This window comes from Panthera leo, chromosome D2 (assembly GCF_018350215.1).
Source record: "Panthera leo isolate Ple1 chromosome D2, P.leo_Ple1_pat1.1, whole genome shotgun sequence".
Taxonomy (NCBI): domain Eukaryota; kingdom Metazoa; phylum Chordata; class Mammalia; order Carnivora; family Felidae; genus Panthera; species Panthera leo.
The window spans coordinates 67,172,740-67,187,894 of record NC_056689.1 but is presented as its reverse complement, the minus strand read 5'-3'; the positions used below and the strand labels follow the sequence as shown (position 1 = coordinate 67,187,894).

The following is a 15,155-nucleotide window of genomic DNA, read 5'->3' as shown; positions in this document are numbered from 1 at the left end:
ACCCTGTGTCTGTGTGGTCTTTCCCCTGAAATTCTCCTCCCTGCCATCTCAGTCTTTTCATTCGTTCACTCTCATGACCTAATTACTTCACAAAAGCCCCACCTCCTAAAACCATCACATTGGGGGTTAGGATTTCAACATATGAATTTGGGTGAGGAGACACAAACATGCTATCCTTTAACACCAACCATGAGGCACACTCCTGTGTCACAGGCTCAGGGGGTAGAAGTAAGAGGTTGGTTCATTTAAAGTCTTCACAGAACACAGAAAAAGCTGTTTCTCTAATCTCTTCCCATTTTTGTAAATGGGACCTCACAACACACTCCCTACCCAGACAGGCACAGCGGCTGTCCTGGGACACAGATAGGCCCATCAGAGGCTGCCACCTGGTGACCCATGCCCTGGGGCTTTCCTGGGCTTCAGTGCAGGGGGAAAGAGTGACATCCACTGACCCTGAGCTCAGGGAGCCTGGTGAGTCATCACAGTTAGAGGGGTTTGACCCCCTCAGAATGCAGAGTTGGCACAGGGCCACCAATGAGGGGCTGGGGTCAGAGCAGGCTCAGCACCCAGAAAGGAGCCCCTCCCCCACTATGTTAGGCTTCCAAAAGGTGGTCTGTCCTTCTTGAAGGTGATTTGCACCAATGGAGATGGTTTAGATTTGCTATTACTTGGCACATCCCTCTTTTATTTAAAAATAGCAAAGTTCCTGAATGGGTCAGAAAATCTATAGATGCATTTAAACCTCAAACAAAAACAATTCAGGTAAAACCAGAAACATTTAGAAAAACTTTTCCTGGGAAGACTGCTCACCCTATACCATTAAATAGAAGTGCTGCTGAAGGCCAGAGTTGAGATACAAAAAAGAGAGAACCCAAGGAAGATGTCACTAAATGGCTTTCATTCCAAGAGGGAATAGAGTGAGGGGTTTGCACAGAGCAGGGAAGGTGAGGAAAGCTTACCAGAGGGAATGCAAAAGGGGACTTACTGGGGTCAAGTAAAAGGGCCCACAGAAGCTGGGAAATCCTCTTCCACCCCCACACAGTAGGCTGTTGGGACCCAGTGCTAGGGAAAGAACCTGTTCCGAGGTGACTTTGGGAAGCCAGCACATTCTCGGAGGCTGGGATTTATGAATGAACGAGACTCCCCATGGTACTGTCATGCGCCCCTTGCAGTATTCCCTTGGACCCTGTGTCTGTGCGGTCTTTCCCCTGAAATTCGTCTCCCTGCCATCTCAGTCTTTTCATTCATTCACGCACTCACTGATCAACATGTAATGAGCACTCAAATTGTGCTCCTTTGGAGCTGGAGATAAACTATGAACACAACAAACTGAATAACTGTCCTCCCTGAGCTCACGTTTGGGAGGTGGTGGAGTTGGGCAGGTGTTGGGGTGAGGGAGGAACACAGACAGGTAATTACTGCAAGACAATCAAGGCAAATGCCGTGAAGCAGAAATACAGGGTGTTTGGGGCTCAGTCAGTTAAGTGTCCGACTTCGGCTCAGGTCATGATCTCATGGTTGTGGGTTCAAGCCCCATATCGGACTGTCTTGCTGTCAGCAGGGAGCCCACTTCGGATCTTCTGTGCTCCTCTCTCTCTGCCCATGGCCCGCTGTGCTCTCTCAAAAATAAATAGTTTTTTAAAAGTTTTTTAAAAAGACATACAGGGTGTTCTGAGCATGTGATGGGATCCATCTTAGTCTGGGGCTGTCAGGCAGCCTCAGGGCTTTCCTGAGGAATTCACATTTGGGCCGAGCTCTGGAGGTAGAGTGTGAGTTAACTAGGAGGGAGCTGGAAGTCATGGCTGGAAGAGGAGCCAAAGTGTGTGCAGACTCAGAGGAGGGTTGCTTATTTGGGGACATGGAACACAGACTGGGAGAGTGGGAGTCTGTGTGTGGCTCAGGGAAGCAGGAGAAGCATGGGAGGGGGCATACACTCAAGACTGACTCATTCCTCAGTGACTGCTTATTTCAGAAAGAGAAAGGAGAGAATTAAGGTGATAAGAGTGAAAGGGTTAATGTGTTACCCACTAGCTGAAGGTCATTCAGAGGCCTGTGAAAGGCAACAGGGAGTAGTAGGGACTGTGGAAAACTCCAGGATTACATACATACACATATATACACATAGACTGTACTCAAAGGCATTTACATTTAAAATATGTTAAAACCTGTTACTGGCCAAACAAAGCAAAATCTGAGGGTCAGCACAGTTTTGGGTGCACGTTGGCTGGAAATAAGGAATGTGGAGAAGGGAGCTGGGAACTGCTTGTCCAAGAGCTAGAAAAAGAGCCAAAAGAGCCCCTCTGGTCCTGTGACTCCCCTGTGGCTGTCAGATGGTCTTCTCTGTGCCCACGCTCCTTGTGGCCCCTCCGGCTTGCCTCCCAGGGCTCACCTATTCCACAGTGACCCCATTCTCTCCAGAAGCAGGGTCGAGGGTGGGATAGTACCATTGACTTATGAATGGTGGGGTGGGGAAAGGGCTCCGAGCAGCTATCCGTAGCTCAGGAGGGCCTGGCTATGGGTTACAAGCCCTACTGGGTTCCCCTGGGCTTAGTGAGACTGGCAAGCTACGGCATGAAGATTTGAGGGTGAGGTAGAGAAGGGAAAAAAAACAGATGATGCAGAAAGGAGTTGTAGCAGATGTATCACCTGAGAAGATAAGACCAGAGAACTTACACACTTATCAGTTATTCTACCATTAATTTCCTAGCCCAATTTTGGGTCATTTGCATCTCATAATTGGCTCTTTCAAAACTTGAAGGCAGGGAGCTTATTTGGCAACCTCCTCCACTTTCCCTTTGTGACAGGAGAAGCATGGCTGAGCTTATTTTAAATGTAATCACGTTTGATCAAAAAACCCCCCACAATGATTGGTTTTCCCCTTCTTTGCTCTGATTTCAATGACCTTGCATGTATTGGGGTTTTTTTCTGCATTTAATCTCTTCTCAGGTGTGCAGAGGAAAGATGCTCAGCCTTTGTGTTTGCTTTCCCTACAATTCTGATTAAGAACTACTTTAATGTTGCTAGACCTTTGTGAGGCAAACCTCTTTACAAGACAGGAGGAAGAGCTATCTCACTGAAAAAGAAACACTTTTAAAGGCCATTTCAATATGCAAACATTTCTCTCGCCACACACATGCATCTAATTGCTTGTTTCTAAAACAAAATGCAGAGACATTCCCTGAAGGAAACTCAGCCGAGCCAGAATTTTGAAATGACAGGTTCATGAACAGCAAGTCGCTAAAGGCAGTGAAAATTTGTGGCTTCTTGATGGCCCAATGTTCATTTCACTTAATGCCAGAATAGCACTGAGTTTATGTTCAGGGATTTACTTTTTCTCAGTCCATAGGATTCTAGTGGAGTTGACTTTGTCTTAAGTCCCCCCAAATTGTTACATCTGGGCTGAGACAACCAGAGAATCACATTCTCTGGCTGGTTCAGGGATGGCCACCTGACCAAAGACTGGCCAATTAGGGTCAAGAAGACTCAATTTGGGACAGGTTTCAGCCATGAGGGAGGAAGATTCTTTCCCTTTCCTGCTGTACCAAACCCTGAAAAGACATGAGGCGTGAGCTGCCATGGACATCTTGTCTCCACAACAAGACTTATGAGAGCCAATATGTCAGAAGGCAGAGCCAGGAAAAGAAATCCTGTCCTTGTGACATCGCTTGAGCATTTGAATCTCATAGTGCCTGAAGCCAGCCTACCCCACAGACTTCTACACGATACAGTACATTTTCAGTTTTTCCTGGAGTCTGTCTGAATCAGGTCTTCTCAGTCTTCTGGGTATCATCTGTCCAAACATAAAGCAATGTGGCTGGTTCCAGTATATGATTCCAGTGAAATCTGTCCCATTACTTTATAGTCACATCTTATTGTTGCTGTATAATGCTTTCAACTTCTTGAAGCATCTTGACCAATGTGTTATTGCATTTCATCCAGGCCATCCTTATGGGAATTTTCCCACATCACCTCCATATACTAAGCCTCTCCCCCAAGATGATCTGCTAGTACAAAGAAGAGCCCCGATTTCCCCGTAGGCCCACAGAAGATCCTCTCTGCCCACATCCTCTTTTCTTGAAAGAAAAAGTTAAACATTTTAATAACTACCCAAGGAAACCCAGGCTTGGAAAGGGTGATTAAACAGGAGGTTCTTTTTCACCGCAGTCTCATAATAGACAAATCCCAGGAAAAATCCCAAGTGTCCAGCCATTAGCACCTCTATATCATGAGTAGTAAGAAACCTTTGACAAGGCAGACCTACATGTCCAATTGCCAAAAAAATACAGGTGACAAGGCCAACTTTGTGCATAGTATGCCATGTTTGAGGTTTTAAAAAATTGCTGAGAGGGAGTTGATTTTGGGGGTGCTGGAAGATGTGGTTAAGGAGTGGCATTGTAGGAACCTACAGCTGGGAAGGAAACGAGGTGACTGCTTGTCTTCTGGAGGAAAAGGCAGATCCCTGGTTCTCTGCATTCTCTCAATGTCTTAACATTTTCATTACGTGTTTTCTACCCAGTCATCGATCTGGGCTATGTCTGCGGAGGCCAGGGCCAGGATGGCCTCATTCTCTAATGCTTCTGGGATTAACCTTATTTTGCACAATGGGTATATGGCTTGAAACCCCATGTGAGAAAAAACAATGAAAAATACACCAAGCTCGAGGCACCTGGCTGACTCAGTTGGTGGAGCATGTGTTCTCAGGGTTCTGGCTTCAAGCACCATGCTGAGTATAGAGATTACTTAAAAATAAAAATCTTTTAAAAAATGTACCAAGCTCAAGGGGCAGGAACAGAGGAGTGAAGGCTGTAAGAACCTAGGCATTTCATGGGCCTTGTGCCTTCCCCAGACCCCCAAGGAGGTGGCACCAGGAACACAGGGTCCACAATAGGGACCAGGAGCTGGGGAAACACTTTGAGAGGGGCAGGTACTCAGCCTATGAGGAGCAGGAGGGATGTATCAATCAACCAAACAAGCACCTATGATGATTCAAGAACCAGCAGGCCAAATGTTCTCAACAGCATCAACAAGAACAATCACAGCAATGCCCAGAGGAGTGCAGGACTCCTCTCATCCAAGACCCTTTCAGGGACCCTCTCTCACTCCCAAGATGTCTGGGAATCAAGTAGACATGGGCTCTGCAGACAGGACTAACTCCAGCACTAGGAAGCTACTGAATTTACAGGAGAGTCTGACCCTGGAGTGTCTTATGTCCGAATGGATGGATGGTACAGTCTGTGAGCCTCATCGATGTCATTGTCAGAAGCTGTGGCTCAATGGTCTTTGCTGCTGTCAACTATTCCATAGTGTGAATGGCACACCATCTGTTTATCCAGTCCACTATTGGTGGTCATCTGGCTTATTTTCACTTTACAACCATTACAAATCATGCTGCTTTCTTCATTGGGTTTGTACCATGTTTTCAGTTCCTAGGACTGGGGCTTGGAGTAGAATTGCTGTTCATGGGTCAAGCTTTTTATGTTCAGCTTCAGAGGATGCTGTCAGTGTTCCAAAGGCAAGGCTCTGAGGAGTTTGTCTTCACACCAGAAAGCCCCTGATGCTTGGTGTCCTCACCAACATTTGGGATTATGACACTTCTGTCAATCAGAAATTTTACTCTCTATTAATAATCTGTGGCTTTTGCTGTGGTTTTAATATTCATTTCCCTGCTGATAGTGAGGTGGGGGCACACCTCAGTTGTTCACCAGGCATTGGGATTTCTCATGTAATGTATTCATTTCTTGGCCCATTTTTATTTGAATTGATTCTTAAAGCTCCCTTAACCATTAGTAGGCTGCAAACATCCCCCCCGCCCCCGCCCCACCATCATGTGGCTTGTTTTTTCATCCTTTGCGTGTCTTTTCATGAATAGAATTTCTTGGCTTCAGTGTTGTTTATTTAATTGTTTCTCAAACTACTTGTGGGTGATGGAACAATTTTTCCCCCCATTTCCATCAGTGGCAGATTGATAGGTTCTGAAATAAAGTCTGATTATTAATGTAGAGGAAAATTTTTTAAAAATAAGAAAAATACTTTGACTTTTAATACTCCTTATTAGGTTTTCTTCAAGTGAAGCACCTATATTGAGCCAGACACATTCAGACACTCAACAGATGCTTTCAAATCTAAGGTGGAGAGGATAAAGACATCTCACAGGCTAGGGATGCTGGAAATGGCATGTGACAGAAAAGAATATTGAACTTCCAGACGTGACAAAGAGGAACACAAAAAAACCAATATAATGACAAAATGTCCTCAAGCACAAAAGTCTCAAAACAATTGGATTAAGAATGGAGTACATTCTTCCCTAGCATATTTCTTGCCATATGAATGGTCTACCAGAATCAAAAACAGGGAACATAGTGATCTAACTCATTTACATGCCATTACCAAGAATGTTCTAGGGGTTTATCATTTTGAGGAAGAACTCTGCTAGCGTCAGAGTTTGGAAATGAAAGCAAATTAATTTTAGATGTGAAAAAGATGTGTTTGTGTTGAGTCTATGTATTAAATATCTGGGGGTGAGTTGAGTATGGTGTGTAAGTGTGTTTATATGTTGAATGTGTGTTGAGTGTGTGTGTGCATGCCTGCAGGTGTGCCCACAGTAGGAAGGTGTGTGGCAAGGACACCAGGAGGAGAAAAACACACCTGCTTTAGGTCACATGTATCGCATCAGAAAACCAAAGGGCTGCTTCCAGAGACTGATTTCTTTTGTGTAATTTGCAACTTGGCCCAAATGAAACAACAGAGCAGCTATTATTTATTTGGAGGGGATTACTTTCAGTAGTCTGGAAAGGCATGGAGGACATAGGGCCAGTGTCTGTCCTCAGCCCACATGGTAATCTCATGGTTGGAAGCTTCTTAGTCATCTCTTTCTTCAGTGGGACTTACAGCCCACTTCTCCCTTTCAAGTGAAAAGCTAATCCTTAATTATCTAGAGAGAATCACAGAATGGGATGCAATCCACCAAGAAAGTGGGGGGGGGGGTAGAGGGAGGGGTGATGACAACAAATATACCATTAAGAAATCGGTTTGTGGGCTCTTATTCAGTTACCTATGTGACGGGTATAATCTAGATGCTCAATAGGCTGAAAGCTCTTCAAGACCTGCGACTTTTAATTTGCCTCCCTATCCAGCCCCCTCCCCCTCTTTCTCACACTCGGCACTGTGAAGATCTTAATAATAACAGTGATAATAGCTAACACTGAGCACCTGCTCTGTGCCAAGTGCCATGCGGAAGCTTCACTGCAGTCGACAAGGGGCCATATGCTTTGGCGAAGAAGACTTTGCCTTCTCAGCTCATACTCCTCCCTCTCTGGGCTCCAGTCACACCAGCCTTTGTTTAGTTCTTGAGCCCACTAAGCTTTTCCCCCTCTGAGAGCCTCTGGGCTTGCAGTTCCCTCTACCTGGAAGCTTCTCTCTCCAACCCTCAGCATGGTCGACTCTGTCAAATGCTGCTGAAAGACCAACCAAGTTCAGAACACAGCAGTAATTGCTGGACTGGGGCAAAGCAGACACTCTCGGGTTGTCTTGACAGGTGTGGTCTCGGTGGCTTAGGGACAACAGAAGCCCCAACTGCAGAGCACAGAGACCACATAGAGTGAACAAGTAGAGATGGTAATTACAAAAATGCCGTGAACAGAGGCAGAAAAATAAGGTAATGTCAGGAGAGTGATGTGGGGTCAAGGAGGGTTTTTTGTTTGTTTGTTTGTTTCCTTTTAAAACAAGAGATAAGAGAGTGTGCCTCTATATGGATGGAAATGGCACAAGCCTCTGGTACACAGGGATAATTTCTGGGAAGAGACGTTTTGGAGAGGAGCCAAGTGAAAACAGGGTCTGATAGGATGGGAAAATTGCAGATTGTCAGGCAATATTGAGTTTGCTCAATAAATTTAATGCTCACAAAAATCCTATGGGGTAGATTCTGTTGTTTTTCTTATTTCATAGATAGGAAATCTAAGGGCCAGCAGTGTGAAATACCTTGTCCAAGGTCATATTCAGGCAGGTACAGGAGCTAATGGTGACGTGACACAACATTCTGACCCCTGGTTTATCACAGGATCCAAGTGCAAGAGTATGGAGGGTGAAAAGTCAGAGAGAAGCTCGAGAGTCAACAGGGATACACCTAAAACCCAAGGCTTGCAATTCAGATCCTGGAGAAATGGAACAGCTCCAGTGGTTTATAAACATGGAGATTTTCAAGACTTTGTATATTGCAAAAAAACAAAAGAAAACAAAAAAAAACCCCAAAACAAAAAAACCCAAAACGTATCTGTTTGCAATGTTCTATGTTGATGCTTGGGTGTTTGCTTTGAGCCACATTTCCATTTCATATGCTTTTCTGTTTGTGTGTTACATTTCACAACAAAAGGTTTAGAAGGAAGCCTGAGCTGCCTTGTTGATGGTTGATAACATGTGACTATCTCCCCTCAAAATGTGGCCCAAGTCAGTAATTAAAAAACCTGGTCATCGAAACCACCTGGGAAAACTTCTAAAATGAAGATTCTCATCCAAGACCAGGGACTCAGAATTCCCCGGCACACAGCCCAGAACATGTATCATCGGAAAGCTCCCCGTGACTCTAATGCTCGGCTAAGTTTGGGAACTGCTCACCTCAAGCACACTAGGTTCAGTTAAAATCAATGTTTTCTGCAGTGTTGTTTCCTACGGTCTTTGGAGATGTTCAAAATATGCCTCCTGCCAGTCGGCTAATCAACTCAACAATGTCGTCTGTTCTCTTCTCCTGCCCCGTACCCTAAACCTGACCCTACCTATTTCTTTCTGATCTTTCCACTGCTTCATACATGGGATAAGAACATATATGCAAACACATGGTGTTTACCTTAAACACTGAATGATCATAAAACCGATCACGTCTCTTCTCTCATTAGCATCCCTCTCCCTTGACAACTCAGGGGAAAGACTCCATGCCACCCTGAGGAGAGAGCTTTATAGGGAGGTCAGAGCCATAGACAGTGGCACATACACTCATGTGGGAATTAAGCAGCTTCCTGACTGAGCTAAACCTAGCAGCAGATAGGGGGAAAATCCACCAAGAAGCCACAGCAGTGTACTGGTCAGGGAAGGAGAAACCGTCCACACTCATTTTTAATCCAGAGCCAGCTGACCATGGCCATTCCTGGAAAGGAAGGCAGAAATGCTCGGGTGGGGGTGGACATTTTAGAAGGTAAGAGCTGAAGTGGCCAAACCAGCCAGGGTTCATGATCAAGACTCACAGAGGCCCTAGAGGAGCCAGCTCTGGGAGTATTACTTTCCTTCATTCTCTAACCCAGAAAGAACACAATCAAAATACAGTTCCAAAAAAGAGAAAGAAAAGAAAGAAAGAAAGAAAGAAAAAGAAAAGAAAAGAAGAAAAAAAGTATAGCTCCAGTTGCCACCGTTCCCCAAAAAGAAAGAAGAAAAAGAGCGTGAGTTTAAGACTTTGCTTTGCCATTTGAATCTCAGGAGTGCATAAGAAGTAGCAGTCAGAGCAGAGATGCTCTATTAAAGCCTGACTCATCCTTGGCAATTTATTGTGCCCCCCCTTCCTTGTGACACAGAGGAGTGAGGTGAGTAATCCTCTACGCAGCCAGAGAAAAATAGATCCCCAAACGCTTTCCATTATGCTAAAGGCCTGTGTCACCAGCTGCTGCGGCAGGGGGTGTGGTCACCATCCATTGCTGGGGAACTGTCACATCTTCTAACTCCCTCTCTCCAGGGCTATTTGTGGTTCTAAAAGTGCAACAAGCAGGGACTAAAAACTGATCGGCAGAGAAGTCTAAAAGCCCTACTGAGGATCTCATGAGAGCCTTTATATGCAGGAGTCCACAAGGCCACACAAAAAGAAAACAGTTGGATCCACTTTCTGCTGCTTGATGCTTCCCTGCCCCTTCCCCACAGGCATAAGAACTACCTCTTTTTCCCCCAGAGTAAAAATAGCTACTATTTACTGATTGCCTGTTGCATGTCAGGCACTGAGCAAAGTATTTTCCTTGGGTTATGCAAACTAATTCATGTGTGTGTGTGCACACATGTGTGCATACATATACGAACACATACACCCTGAGGTGGGTACTAACAGAATCTCCTTTTACAGTAAATTTCCACAATTGGCCCCAGAATTACCTGGTTAATGCAGGACACAGACCCAGGCAGTCTTCAGAAGAGAAGAAAGCTCTAAACAAACACAACCATATTACATTACCTGCTTGGCTAAATGCAGTTATTTGAACAATGAACAAGAGAAGTAGAGGAAAAAAATTCTGTTGCTTCATTTATTTGTTTCATAGAGTCTCCAGGTCTTATCCCAGAGACTGGAATACTGATCAATAACCCCAGATGTCCTAAAAGCATTTTTTCTTACAAAAGGCCTTCTAAAAGGAGGAAATGGAGATGTGGTCATTGCCAGAGCTAGAGGCTTGCTAATAAAGCAGTAGTGGGTACAAATCACAGGTAATTACGTGAAGCTTCTTCCTCCCTTACAAAAACTTAAAAAGAAAAAAACCTGAAAGCCTCTATCTTCCTCTATGCAGCTCTAAAAACATATATTAATTTCCAATATATCAGAACCATACTTTCCGCTTCTGGAATTGACCACATTATCCTCCTACCCAGCTGGAGCTGTGCTAGGGAGAAAAATAAATGTTTGTCTCAATGGCATTTTCTTATTCAGCTAATTGATTTTTTTAAAAATAACAATAATGCTTGAACATCCAGCCGTCTAATTACTAGCAGCTTTTTATTTGCACTATCATTAACTTCACAGCTGCCTTGCCAGTGACAAGTGATACCACAGAGACATCAGCTGCAACACTTAGTTTCTGAAAGGAAGAACATGAAAAAGGCTTGACTCTCCCTCTGTCAAGGTCAGTGAGGGCTGCAGGCTGATTTCAGTAACACAAGTGCCCGACTTCAAATCAAGGAAACTGCATGTGGAACCATGTTGGGTGGAAGGAACCTTGAAGGGCATGTGGCTCAATGCATTTACAGTTGAGTCAATTTGAGGTCCAGAGAGGTTAAGTGACTTGCACAGGATTACACAGCTACCCACCTCCTGCACTGGAACTGAAGCCCAGGCCTCCTGATTCCTTAGCTATTTTTTAAAACATTTAAATTGAAGCATACTAACAGAGAAGTATATCTATCATGAATATACAACTTGAATTCAAGTATCTTGAAGTGAACACATCCATGAAACAACCACCCAAGTCCAGAAACAGACCACCTCAGAAGCCCCCCTGGTGTTCTCCTTCCATTCACTACAAACTCTCTCCTCCCCAAAGATAATCATGATGCTGACTTCTAACATCACAGATTACTTTGGCTTGGCCCTTGTTCTTTCAATAAAGAGCTGTTTTATTATGTGGCGTTTAGCTACTCAGGCCTAAAAAATAAATGTTTACTTGGAGCATATTAAATGATATATTAAGAAAGTATATGCCAAAAGTTTCAAAACCCCATACCATTAAGGAGTATGGGGTCTCCCTTGGGAGTGATGAAAACGTGATGTGAATTTTACCTCAATAAAAAGACCTCATCACTTAGGGCATATACATTTCACTGTATGTAAATTTAAACTAAATTGTAAAAATATCTTGACTCTTAAAGACAGCATCTCCCTAACAAAGGCTTATCAATACATTCCATGTGTCTGCCCTACAAGCCTTAAGTTACCACCTTGGTGTTCTCCTTTGGCTCTCTTCTCTTCGTTGCAGTGCAATGTGACTTTTGCCCTCATCTCTCCACTAAACAGTCCCATATCTGGGTCATCTGGCCCAAGCCAATGGCCAGTTCTCTGTCCTCCTCTTACTTAATCTCAGTGTCAGCATTCAACCTAGATGACAACTCTCTTGTTCTCCAAACACTTGTCTAAGCTTCTGTGTCATCATGTTTGTCTGGTTTTCTTCTTACTTCACCAGCCGTTTCTCATTTCCCTTTGCTCCTTCTCCCATTGGTGCAGGCCCAGGGCTGTTTTTGATCATCAATCTTTTCCTCTTTAGTTGAGTGTCCTCCCCCAGTCCATCCATATGTCTATGACACGCAAATAACTATCTCTAGCCTAAACATCTCTGCTGAATTCGAGGTGTGGCTAACCAACTGCCCACTTGACCTCTACTTGAATGTCCCACACAGTTAAGACAGAAGTATGGATTCTTTTCTACCCCAATTCAGATTTCTCCTTTTTGTAAATGACACCATCATCCACTTAACTGCTTGGACTAAAACTTGATCATTCTGCTAGCATCATCCCTTTCCTCACACCTCACTTGTAACCCATCAGTATATCCTACTGGCTCTGCCTCCAAAATGTATCCTAAATCCACCACCTGTCTCCATTTCCATCTTGGATACTCCAACCCTGGTCCAGGGTCCCTCCTTTATTTCTTGCCTGGACTACTGTGTTATCTCCCAATAGGCCTTTCTTCCTTCCCTCTTGTCTTCCCTTAGTCCAACCTTCACCCAACAATGGTAAATTCGATCCTCTTAACACTCCAGTGAGTGACCACTGCATTCAGAATAAAACCCAAACTCTCAGGTTAAGGAACTGCCTCAGCTTACCTGTCCAGTCTCTTCTTTCTTCACTTGTCCCTCACTCAGGACACTCCAGCCATACTCACTGCCTGTCTCCCGAATAGGCCAGTCTTATTCATATCTCAGGGACTTTACATTTGCTCTTTTTTTTTTAATGTTTATTTTTGAGAGAGAGCAAGTGGGGGAGGGGCAGAGAGAGAGGAAGACAGAATCCCAATCAGGCTCTGTGCTGACAGCACAGCTGACGTGGGCCTCAAACTCAAGAACCGTGAGATCATGACATGAGCTGAAATCAAGAGTGGGATGCTTAGCCGACTGAGCTGCCCAGCTCCCCCACTCTTCTTTATGTGGTAGCATTCTTTCCTAGTCTTTGAATGGCTGCCTCTTATTATTATGACCTCATCTCAAATGTCACCACCTCCTTCAAGAGACTTTCCCTGGCTTCCCCAGTGGAATAGTGGTCTATTCCTGCTGGAAGTTAAGTTCCTCAAAGGCAAGGTCTCAGTTGTATTCATGGTTTTATCCCCAGTGCTTGGAACAATATTTGGCAATAGAAAGCACTATATAAGTTGATTGGCTGGATCTCATCAATTTATCTGAGAAGATGGGAAAGCAAGTTATCATAATATGGTCTCCATTATTTATCATTTCAGGACACCAAGTTGCAAGTAACAGAAACCTAGTTTAGACTATCTTAAGCAATAGTAAAAGAGAAGACTAGGAGTAGGCCTGTCTTTAGGCATAGCTGGTACCAGAGACTCAAAATTATATTGCCAGAATTATTGCCTTTCAATCTCTCCTTACCTCTCTCTTAGCCCTGCTCTCCTTTGGATTGGTTCCACTTGGCAAGCCCTCTTCATGCAGTGGCTCCTGCCAGCTCTATGCTTAGGTTCTACATTGTACAGTTCAGCAGCCCCAGCAGAAAGACAGCTGCCTCTTCCAGCCTTTCCAGCAAAGATCTCAGAATTGACTTCCATTGGACCAACCTGGATTGTATGCCCATCCCTGAACCAATCACTGTGTCTAGAGGGAAGTAATATGCTAATTAGTCAAGTAACCCACTCCTAGATGGGAGAGTGTGATTGGGAATTGGCATCACCTGGGCCCCATGGTTTGGGGGAAGAGGAGGATTGGCCTCCCCCAAAAAACTTCAGGGCTATCACCAGGGGGCAGAGATGAAAGTTGTGGGAGGAAAAAAAAAAAAAAAGATGTCCATCACAATTCTTTTTGTTTCACAGAGCTGAAATTTTGCCAGTTCCAGAAGAAACTGTACTTTCAATGCTTAAGGAAGAAGAATGGTCTGGCTGCTGCCATCTTACAGGGCAGCCTGATGAGCTCATTCATTCACTGAATATTTACACTACACTGAGTACCTTATCTCACAAGGCCTTTGTGACACCTCCTACCCTGGAAGGGGTCATGCTTTGTCAGTCTCCTGTCAGCTGGTACTGAGTTTACTATGAAGGCCTGACCTCAGGACAGGAGGGTCAATGTCCTTGACTCTGGCCTCAAAGTTCCTGAGCCCTGGTCCATGAAGCCTTCATCTTTCTAGGTCTAATGTTTCTCTTTGCCTTGCGTCACTGTTAAGTCTTCCGGATTTTGCCCCTCAACTCATTTTGTTGGATTGCTCCTTCCTACCCACCCCTCTGAATTTGCCTTCTGACCAAGCCTGTTGCTACCCAAAGTCTGCCTTCACATCAGGCATTTCCCTCAGCGGGTGATTCCTCCCTTAATCTTCAGCAATGGGCATCACACAGAGGGAAGAGCTAGATGTGAGTTGATCCTCACCTACCTTGTGATTACCTTTCATACACTCACAGACTGATACTCAGTAGGTCATGTTTTCCCTTCTTCGAATTCCATTTATTTAGTAAAATAGAGTTTTCCTAACCCTTTCAGATTGTTACTCCCATTTGGTCCTCTGCAATTACGTGTCTTATGCTCTGTGGCTGAGATATGGTAATAAGAGCACTGTAGTTTTTCGTCTGAGTCATGAACTTGGGGACAAAGCATTCTTCATGATCCCACTTGTTATTTCCTTTTTCTTTAACTGCAGAAAGTCACTCTGGTGGTCAGGTGAATTCCTAAGCAGTGAGCCTTTGGCACAAGTGTTCCCATTCTAACCACTTATGTTGGTTGAACCCATCTACTTGCACAAACAGAAACAAAGTTTATTTCTCTACAGAGGCTGCTAACCTGATCCACAAAAGGCAGTTTTATTTCCACCAGAGTATAAAATCCATGATGACAGGGACTTTATTTAGTTACTACTTCATCTCCAGTACTTGGCATATATAGGTGCTCAATGACTGTGAATTCATTCATTCAACAAGTGCTTATTGAGCATTTACTAAAGAGGACATTGTGCCAGGTGATACCTGGGATTGAAGGAATACAAACAAGAGTATCTAGGAGAGTATTTCAGCCACAAGTAACAGAACTGTCTTAAACAGTGAGGCACTTATTAGTGCACATAAGTGGCAGTCCAAATTTCAATGAACTCAGGTTTGCTTGATCTACCGCCAAGGATCCAGGTTTTTTCACAGCTTCATCCTAAGACTTGTTCCCTCTGGAGGAGAGGGAGAGGAGAGTGAGAAAGAGCACAGAGTGGCTGCCAGTAACAACTA

General features: G+C 44.3%; 1 long non-coding RNA gene across 1 annotated transcript; it reads right to left on the bottom strand.

Moving 5' to 3' along the window:
• Window positions 1–2,132: 2,132 nt before the first annotated feature.
• Window positions 2,133–14,047, bottom strand: LOC122201934. Its single transcript, XR_006194381.1, has 3 exons — window positions 13,628–14,047; window positions 13,333–13,551; window positions 2,133–3,790 (listed from the first exon to the last, which is right to left on the bottom strand). It is a non-coding gene; the product is annotated as an uncharacterized LOC122201934 (long non-coding RNA).
• Window positions 14,048–15,155: the final 1,108 nt, after the last annotated feature.